At 46.0% G+C, this 9,731-nt stretch overlaps 1 protein-coding gene across 1 annotated transcript in view; it reads left to right on the top strand.

Annotated features, from left to right (window-relative positions):
• Positions 1–887: 887 nt before the first annotated feature.
• exoc3l2b (exocyst complex component 3-like 2b) overlaps positions 888–9,731 on the top strand; it is a 51,674-nt gene continuing 42,830 nt past the window's right edge. The window contains exon 1 of the mRNA XM_069187736.1: positions 888–1,365. The gene's annotated coding sequence lies outside the window, so the exon portion shown is untranslated. The remainder of the gene's footprint in view (positions 1,366–9,731) is intronic.

Genomic DNA, 9,731 nt, shown 5'->3' with positions numbered 1-9,731 from the left:
CTCCCAGGCGCGACGAATTTCCGCAGTAATTCTGTTTTCCCGAACGTACCTACAACAGCTGGGTCTTAGAAAGAGGGATTTGAATGGTGGTAGTAAGGAAACGTTATTATGAATTGTCAGGAACCTAAATACGCTACAATACTCACATATAGTTTATATGAAGAGAGGTGGCGCTATCTAATACGGTAGGTTTCATATGCTTTTGTTTCCTTCATTTCTGAGCAAAACGGTGACTTCAGAACCACATAACAGTGCAGTTTTCACACGCACTCCTGCAATAACACAGCTGTAAATTAACACCAGCACACACCGCCCCACTGCTAGATCACCTGCTGATCACTAATGATCGCTCGGCCGTGCACCCACAGTGATCTGCAGACCGGAGGCCACCGACCTGAGGCTCAAGTCGAATACATCGGGACGGCCAAGCCCACGCTGCTGTGTTTCCCTTACTGCCGAGGAATTTGTGATGATGAGATTAACATGAGCAATGCGGTTTGTAACAGGTTACCTGAACAAACAGTCAATGGCCCTACCTATACTTTACTGAGCAGTGAAATGAAATTATATTCTCTGTATTATTCAATAAATACATAAACACATCAAAATAATTCTTGGTGATGATGCAATTGGAGGCTGAGGACACTCACACGCAACTTAACGGGAAAAGTAAAGTTTCTGGATAATAATGTCCCAACCTTTCGACGTTTATTCCCTGCAGTACCTCCACCCTCAGGCGCCTAGCGGTTCGATGCGGTACTGCAGCGCAAGGGTGACGTGACGGAAGTACAAGCGCAGGTGCACGGGGCACAGCTGGCGGCTGGAGCTCGAGGGAGGGATCACTTCCGCCCGTTACCATGGATACTGCCTCCTGGCGGGCGGCGTCGGGCCTCGCGCGTCGTCGACATTTTCTCCTCCGACGGGCGGTTGTCCGATCGGATCGCATTGTTGTGCGGGAATCAAGCCCAACAACCCCGCACGCAGGGCGCCTGGGGGTGGTGGTAGTGTGGGTAAGAGATCTGGACAGCTTGTGACGTTAGTATCCGTTATTAACTTTACTGACGGAGTTTATAATGAAAGTTCGGGAGGGATGAGAACATCCAAGTTCAATCAGACTCAGCTGTCAGGAATTGGCAATTGCTCCTGACGTCCATTCCTCTCCCATCTCGAGCTCCCATCTCTCCATCTTGCATGTCTCTTGCATCCCATCTCCACCCCATCTCCCTCTCTCCCTCTGCTGCCCCTCGGTCATCCCTCACTCTTCAGGGGGTCCCAGCCTCCTCGTCCTCTGTTACCCGAACGTGTGAGTGTCCTCAGCTTCCAAGTGCGTCAAGAGCAGTCTTCATCCTAACCGTTCAAGGATAGGTAGGAGTTGAAGCATTTTTTATTTTCTATATGTAAATTTAAACTGTTTATGCATTACAAAACTGGCCCTGGTGTGTGTGTGTCTGTTTTCCCTGTGGTGGGCTGGCTTCCTGTCAAGAGTTGTACCCTTGCCTTGTGCCTGTTGCTTGCTGGGAGAGGAGGTTCTGGCTATGAGCCTGAACTGGAAGAAGCAGTTAGGATCTGGATGGATGTATTCTTCAACAAGCACCTATGATATTTTGTTAACTATGTTAATTGATCCCAGGATCTTATCCAGCCGTTTCTCAAAACAAGTCAGGGTATCGTCTTCCGCAGATGACTGAGTAGCTTGTCCCACACTCCCACAACCCTTTGTGTAGAGAAGTGCCTCCTGTTCTCACTTCTAAATGTACTTCCACTGAAGTTCCATCTGCTACACGCTACCTGCACCCAGTGTTAAGTGTCTATATCTTGGTCTGAATTAATTTATTCACAATTACAGATACAGCTGCAGATACTTTATTTTTCTCAGTGACGTACTGCAGCAGGAATTTGCCTTGATGTTGCACACATGAACCCGTTTATGTTCAAGCTTAACATTTTACTGCGCAATCTGAAAACGCTGACAGGGTGAGATGCGAATCACAAAACAAATATAAACCTTTCTGAACTGACCAGTTTTCACCACGAGCTGAAGATGAGGCACGTCAATCCGTGACACAGAGACTGAAGTGATTTCTCTCAGCTGTATTTGTCACTGTGTGATTATTATCAAACCAGGTTACATCACGGGCAGGCTCTCACCACCAGATATAATGAACAAGAAGTCTGAACATCATGGTGGAGCAGATTTAGAGCTCTGGACTCCTGACAGATTCAAATCCCGGCTATGCACACTGCTCCCTGAGCATGTTTCTTTACTGCGTTGATCCAGATTGTCAGAAAGTCATTATAAGATAAAAGCATCCACCAAATTGAGAGAAATAGGAAGACTGGTTAGCTTTTCGAAGGATCACAGCACCCTTTCGCATATCTCAGCAGGTGGAGCACTGCCTCTTTTTTTCAAGGTAATACCATAGCGAGTCGCCATAATGTGTTCAGAGTGACAGACGCTAGGTGGAAGCGTGAGACGAGAAATCACAAGGGGGAAAAGACTCCAGAGAGAGGCTGCTTTTCTTCTGACGCTGTTCGGCGCGACAGACGCTAGATGGCAGCATCAGACAAGAAATGCCAGAGGGAACGATCCGGACTCGGTCCCTTCAGAGAGCGGAGACTTTCCTTCAGCTTCCGGAAGAAACTCGTTTTTTTTAGATAAGATAAGATCACTTTATTGGCCATATACAATTTCGTGTATTAGGAATTTCTTTTCGCAGACCCCAGCTTGCTCTCTATGAGACACACAGACAGGGAGAGAAGCCTGGGGTCAGAGCGCAGGGTCAGCCATTTATACAGTGCCCCTGGAGCAGCTGGGGTTAAGGGCCTTGCTCAGGGGCCCAACAGAGTAGGATTCCTCTGCCGGCCACAGGATACGAACAGACAACCTTCCAGCCACAAGCACAGATCCTTAGCTACAGAGTAATAGCTGGTCAATTACCAGAAAGCTGAAACTTGTTTATGCCTTTTTACAGCTTTCTTACTGAGATAAGAATAAAATCTTATCTTAAAATGTGTGATAGAAGTAATTAGAAACGATTAGGGATAAGTACAAAAAGTTTCATCAAGAAATGAAATTCTCTTGAAGTGTATTCAAGAAAACGATCTCTGATCTTATGGGATCTCTCCAGAGTGCCTGTCATACAGAAACAAATTCTCTGCATTATAATGGAGGAGATCATCTCATGCAGCCAGCCCTTGAAACAAACAAAGACAAAATTCTGCTCTTTAAGAATATTTTTTGGTCACAGCCATTCAGAACATCAGTGCATCCGTATCATCATACAACATCCTATATTCTTCCCAAACGTCCCACTGAAACATTTCTACCCAAAACTAATATAACCTGGGACACTGGCCAGAAGAGGTGTGCGACACCATTGCCATTGTAGTCCTGCATCTGTCGCATTAAGGAGAGCCTGAAGGATGTATCTTGTTCAATTCAGTTTTAGAGTAATGCTGTAAATGTGTGACGTTGTATTGTATAAGCTGATGTTTAACATCAATAGAGCTGGACTGGTGAATATTGCTCAAACACTCTTCCCAGACCTCTTCAGAAATGTCAATATTGAGTTCCTGACACCAGACGTCTTTCAGGCGATTAACAGACAACTCTGAGTGCCTCGTGGGGGGTGGGGAGGAGGACACAAACAGTGATGTTAAATGTCTGGAGTTGTTAGGCCGTAGCGCAAGATCAAAGAGCAGATCAGGCTGGGGGAGATTTGTAAATTGAGGCACATTTTGCTAAACAAATGATCTGCCTGGTAAATAAAAAAAGTGTGTTTGTGAGAGGCCAGATTTCTCTTTTAACTGGTTAAATGATGCAGATTGTTTCTGTCTACTAATCTTTAAAAGTAATCAGTCATTTTATACTTCTATTATGTAAACACCTTATCGGTTTGTTCCAGGATACAGGCATGGGTGTGACGGGCTGGGGGTTTTGGGTAATTTGTACACATCGGTCTCATTTCATCCTCTCGCGGTGCTCCTCAATGTTTGTGCCGGCCCTTTCTGCGGTGCAATAAAGCAGAGCAGGAGTGGAGGTTTTAGTGTTGGCATGTGCTTCTCTGTCTTACCATGCAGGAGTGTTTCTGTCCGTGCCAGTTTGCCTGTATATCGGTATGTCATGAATCTTGCATTAGAATATGAGGCATGTAATAGCTCCAGACACGTGATGTAATTATTGAAACTAACGTCTTGAAAAATGAGGAAGTGAGAACCATAGGTCAATTCTGAATTGGATGTAAGAAGGTGAAAAGGAGATCATCTTTATGTGCCCATTCACAGACAGCGGCAGAGCTCTCCTACTTTCAACATTTTGCTTAACTCTGAGACCGTTACACAGCAGTTATGTTTAAATATTAACTTTGGGTTCTTTGACTAAACTCAGATATGTGAAGTGATCTTGTACAACCCTGAAAGGGAGCTTCTTTGAAACAGATTTCTCCAGCAATCTATATGTGCAAGAAGGCAAGAAGGTATTTTTTCTGATTAATAACACTGATAACTGATTAATGAAGTCACCTGTTTTAAATTCATAATTATAAGGGGACCCACATCTGTTCAGTGGGCTTTGTAGGCCTTTCTAAATTTCCATTTTATTGAGAAGAAAGAAACACTTCAACTTGTCCAATCTGGTAATTAAAGGCTCAGGTGGAATGGAGAGCAGAGACCCTCTGGCCCCCAGAACAGGAGTTGTGCCCTCTCCTCCTGAATTAATAGTTAATAAAAACAAGAGGTCCTGTCTCCCGTGTTGGTCAAGTCACTTACTGCAACATGGAGTGACTGGAGTGAAGCAGAAGCCCGGGCAGGACAGACTTTGTTTCCTGACGTCAAGTGTAAAGTTTGGCTCATGTAATCTTTAATGCAGCAGTTCCCGAACCTGCTTCTAAAGGACTTAGTCTTCTGGGATGTATTGTATGACCCCAGGAAGATCCCACTCAGTCAGCAGGTCCTCAAGCTCACTGCCCTCAGTCACACCGACACCAGTCAGCTTCAGGAATGTGCCTTGATGTTGCACACATGAACCCATCTATGTCCCAGTTTAACATTTTACTGCACTGTCTGCAAATGCTGACTTGGCGAAATACGAATCACAGGAAGATAAAAACTTGTTTCTGAATTGACCAGCGTTCGTCACGAGCCGAAGATCAGGCATATCGATAGGTGGGACTGTTTCCCTGCAGAGACGGCAGAGCTTTCTCTCGGCAGTGTTTATCACTGTGTGATGCGTTATCAAACCGGGTTGCCTCAGAGGAACAAGCATGCTGTCAACACCAGCTGTAATGGAAAAGCAATCTGGACATCAATAGGGAGCTGCTTTTGATGAGGGGGAAAAAAAAATAAAGAAGCAATCTTTTCATTCAAAGAACGGCTGGTTTTCTTCTGACGCTGTTCAGCGCAACAGACATTAAAGGGAAGCATAAGAATGTGGGGGCAAACACTACAGCGAGAATCTCTTCACCCAGAAAAGGGCCGCTTTTCTTCAGATGCTATTCAGAGCAGCAGACGCTAGATGGCACCATCAGGAAGGAAATGACAGAAGAAACAATCCAGTCGCTCTTCTGCCCAGAGAGTGGAGGCTTTTCCCTCAGCTTAATGAAGAAACTCCCCATTTATTTTAAATGAATAATTACAAGGCTGCCCAAACCCACTGTCTGGTAGGTTTCACAGGCCTTTCTGAGTATTGAGAACAAAGAAATGCTTCAGCTTTTTCAATTAGGAAAAAAATTAGTTGAATTTGATGATTAAGGGCTCATTTGGGAGGAAAAGCAGAAACCCTTTGCCCCCCCAGGACTGTAATTGTGCCCCTTCCCCCTGCATTAGTGGTTAGGGGCATTTCATAGATGTCATGTGCCCCTGTGTTGGTGAAATTGTTTACTGTAACAGCAGGGCTGAGCTGAGCTCTTCGTTACTGAAACTGATTGATCTGTTTTTGTAATTAGTATCAATCGATAACCAGTTTCTGGGTTTGTCACCTCCCCCTCATTCAGTGTAGGATGCTAGTAACTGGGAGTGTCTGGTCATTATAAATTCTCCACTAATTAGGAGTTGTTTGACGGAAACAGATGACAGATATTCCCAGTGAAGTAACAACATTCAAGTATTAAGTGTTTTGTATTAAATTTAGTGGAACTGGCTTGGCTGAGGGCCAACCTCCTGGCCAGGCTGGGACCCCCTGCAGAGAAAGGAGTGACCGAGGGGCAGCTGAAGAGGGGGAGATGGGGTGGAGGATGGATTTAAAAAGACGTATGAGAGGGAGAGAAGGGGATTATACAGTATTTATAATGCTTAGAGTGAGGGGATGATGTCAGGATTGATTTAACCCCATCTAATAAGTACGCTGAGGAGAGAATGATTAGCCCAAGCCCTTTAGGGTCCATATTGCACAGCTGAGCTAGGAGCTGAGCCCAGCGAAGAGCCAACTCAGCCAGCTGTTCCAGAAGCTCAGTGTCCTGAGCTACACCAACACCACCCAGCCTTAGGACAGCACTGCTAAAACAGCACAAAGTCAATCAAATCAGAACACTAGCCAATGGACACCACCTCACACACTGGGAGATACACAAACAGCACGAACTGAAATGCTACCAGGCTGAAAAGACATTAAACAGTGTCTGGGTAGCTGAAGAGTGAGAGACCGCAAGTAGAAACAGACCCTGATGAAGTACACCCTTAGTGACCCCAGCCTGGCGTAGAAACTTGGGCAACATAGACCTGACTATAGACACTGGACACAGGCAGACCTGACAGTCCAGAGAAGACAAGGTCAGTGTCCACAGCTTGACCATAGAAACTGGGCATAGACAGACCTGACAATCCAGAGAGCACAGGTTCAGTGACCATATCCTGGCTGTAGAAACTGGACACGGGTAGAACTGACTGTCCAGAGAGGAGAGGCTCAGTGACCACAGCCTGGCCATAGAAGTTGGACATAGACAAACCTGGCTGCCCAGAGAGGAGCTGTGTACACTGCCAGTACAACAGAGAGAAAGATGCACTTTCCACTACACTGTGAGAAATAGTCTTGGATTAGAAAAACATTCTACCCTAAAATAACAAATTAAATACCCAAATTCTAACACCTGCCAGAAATAATAATGATTTTGTTGTTCTGAAGGTTTTTAAATGTGTTGCCAATTGTTTTTGCTTTGGTCACAATGTAATTCATTGCTCATGCAAATACTTCTCTTTGAATTTGAGCAAAGTGGAATCCTTTCTGTTAAAGTTCTTTGCAACAGCACACCAGAAGTAGAATATTCTTGGAGTCAGAGGCTGAATGCAGAGAAAAAGGCAGTTCAAAAAGGTCAAACTGAGTAAGAAGCTCAATTAAAGACATCACTTATGCTCAATCAGAACAAAAACCTGAAGACGTGGGTTCCTCCAGGGGCTGGGTTGAGGACCGCTGCTTTAAGACACGTGCAGTCTTTTCTTCTGCCAACGCTCTGCGGACTCTTTCTCAGGACTCGTCGAGGTTAATGATTTATAGGATTATGTCTTCCTGTCACTCTGCTAGGTGGGTCGTGAGAGACTGGCCCCACCGGATGGGTTTTAACTTTCGTCAAAAGCTCAGAGCCTCACCCCTGTTTCTGTCTGAAGACGTGCCCGAAGGCTGGTGTGACCAGGCATGTACATCTGAAGCATTATTACGTATTGGGATCTGGGCTTCAGGAGCAAGCTTTGGTGCCGAGAGGTCTGCTGAGGACAGTCACATCGGAGAGGGCTCCAAGCAGCTGGGCCTGATTACCGCAGGCAGACCTCTCCCCTCCGTGATTAGGCAGAGTGCGTTAGAGAATGAAAACTGTGGCCAGAGCTGCTTAAAATTTAACTTTGAAACACGAACATGCTGGGAAGAATTGAGTTAGAATTAAATTAAGGCTGTGCTCCTAAAACGTGAAGAGTTCAGTGGGGCAAAAACACAACCCGAAATTCAGCCGCTGGTCTGTCTTCCCCCTTCGGCTGTGTCAGTACGGGCCTTATGCACGTTTAAACAGTAGCAGACGCAGTGAACAGTGTGCCTTTTATCTTGCCTGTTTTGTGTTTTTCAAGCATCTTCTGGCACTCAGGAGCCTCAGCCCGGCCTCACCAGTGCCTCCACATCCCTGCAGGGGTCAGTGTTGCAACGGGAGCAACACAACAAAAGAGCTAATAGTGGACTTTCGGAGACACAAGCCACACACTCACAGCCCACTCAGTTTTGATGGAACGGAAGTGGAAACAGTCACCAGCTTTAGGTTTTTGGGAATACACATTTATAATGATCTAACCTGGACTGTGAACACTGACTCTTATCTTGAAGAAGACTCAGCAGCGCCTCTATTTCCTGAGGTGCCTCAAGCGATGGGGGATGCCAGCACCTGTGTTGTTGAACTTCTACCGCTGCACCATCAAGAGCGTCCTCACCAACGGGATCACCGTGTGGTACGGCAACACCTCTTCTCGAGAGAGAAAGGCACTGCAGAGAATATTGAATGTGGCCCAGAAGATCATCGGCTGTGCTCTCACAGAGATTCAACAGCTCTATGAGGACCGCTGCCATGGTAGACTTCTGGCCATCACAAAGGACAGTGACCCCCCCGGGCATGAGCTCCTCACCCCACTACGCTCAGGCAGGAGATACAAGAGCATACGAACACTGACCACCAGATTCCTCATTAGCTTCTACCCACAACCAGGGCGATGGGTGAACACATCTGGCTATGCCCCTCGGACCACCCCTACACCACCTACTATAATTTCTTATTTATTGCACATCTGCAGTCATTGTTTACATGTCTGCATTGTTTACATTCAAACTGTTTACTTGTTTACTTGTACATTGTCTACTATTTGTTTGTATATTGTCTTGATGCACTGTCTGCACTTTGTGTTTTTACATGTGTTTTAACAATCGGGAGACTTTCTGTCAGTAAGAATTCCATTGTACCAGTACATGTACTGGTTACATATGGCAATAAAGTTCAAGTTCAAGGAGCCCAGCGGCACCCTGTCTGACTAATCCCAGCTCTGCTCTGGCCTGTACCTGCACGGCCCTGCAGGGGTCAGTGTTGCACAAGGAGCCCAGCAGCACCCTGTCTGACTAATCCCAGCTCTGGCCTCAACAGCGCCTAGTCAACTGCAGGCGAGCGCCACTCAACACTGACTCCGTCATTAGTGGGGCAGCATGGGGCTGAGTGGTGGCTCTGTGGCTAAGGATCTGCCCCTCTAGCTGGAAGGTTGCCGGTTCGTATCCTGTGGCTGGCAGAGGAATCCTACTCTGTTGGGCCCCTGAGCAAGGCCCTTAACCCCAACTGCTCCAGGGGTGCCGTATAAATGGCTGACCCTGCGCTCTGACCCCCAGCTTCTCTCCCTGTCTGTGTGTCTCATGGAGAGCAAGCTGGGGTCTGCGAAAAGACAAATTCCTAATGCAAGAGATTGTATATGGCCAATAAAGTGATCTTATCTTATGTTAGTAATAATGCAGTAGTATGTGGGCAGTCAGAGTGCGTTAAGTACATGAGAACAAAAGAAAGTTCACAAATAACAGGAGGTTGCTTGCTCCATCTATCCATTAGTTAGCTAATTTATTAGTTAGTAGCTAATTGAGCTGAATATCTCATCTTCATCTTAAAGGAAGCCAAAATACAATCTTCAACTACATGATGGTCACTTTGTTTCACACTCCTACAGCCATTAGTTTAAGGAAGGGCCTCCTGTTCTCAGTTTTCTAGGTATTTTCTACTTGTGTCCTCTGG

The sequence above is a fragment of the Lepisosteus oculatus genome, chromosome 3 (genome assembly GCF_040954835.1).
Source record: "Lepisosteus oculatus isolate fLepOcu1 chromosome 3, fLepOcu1.hap2, whole genome shotgun sequence".
In the NCBI taxonomy this organism is placed as follows: domain Eukaryota; kingdom Metazoa; phylum Chordata; class Actinopteri; order Semionotiformes; family Lepisosteidae; genus Lepisosteus; species Lepisosteus oculatus.
Note: the sequence above shows the minus strand (reverse complement) of the source record. Positions and strands in the feature narration are given on the sequence as shown.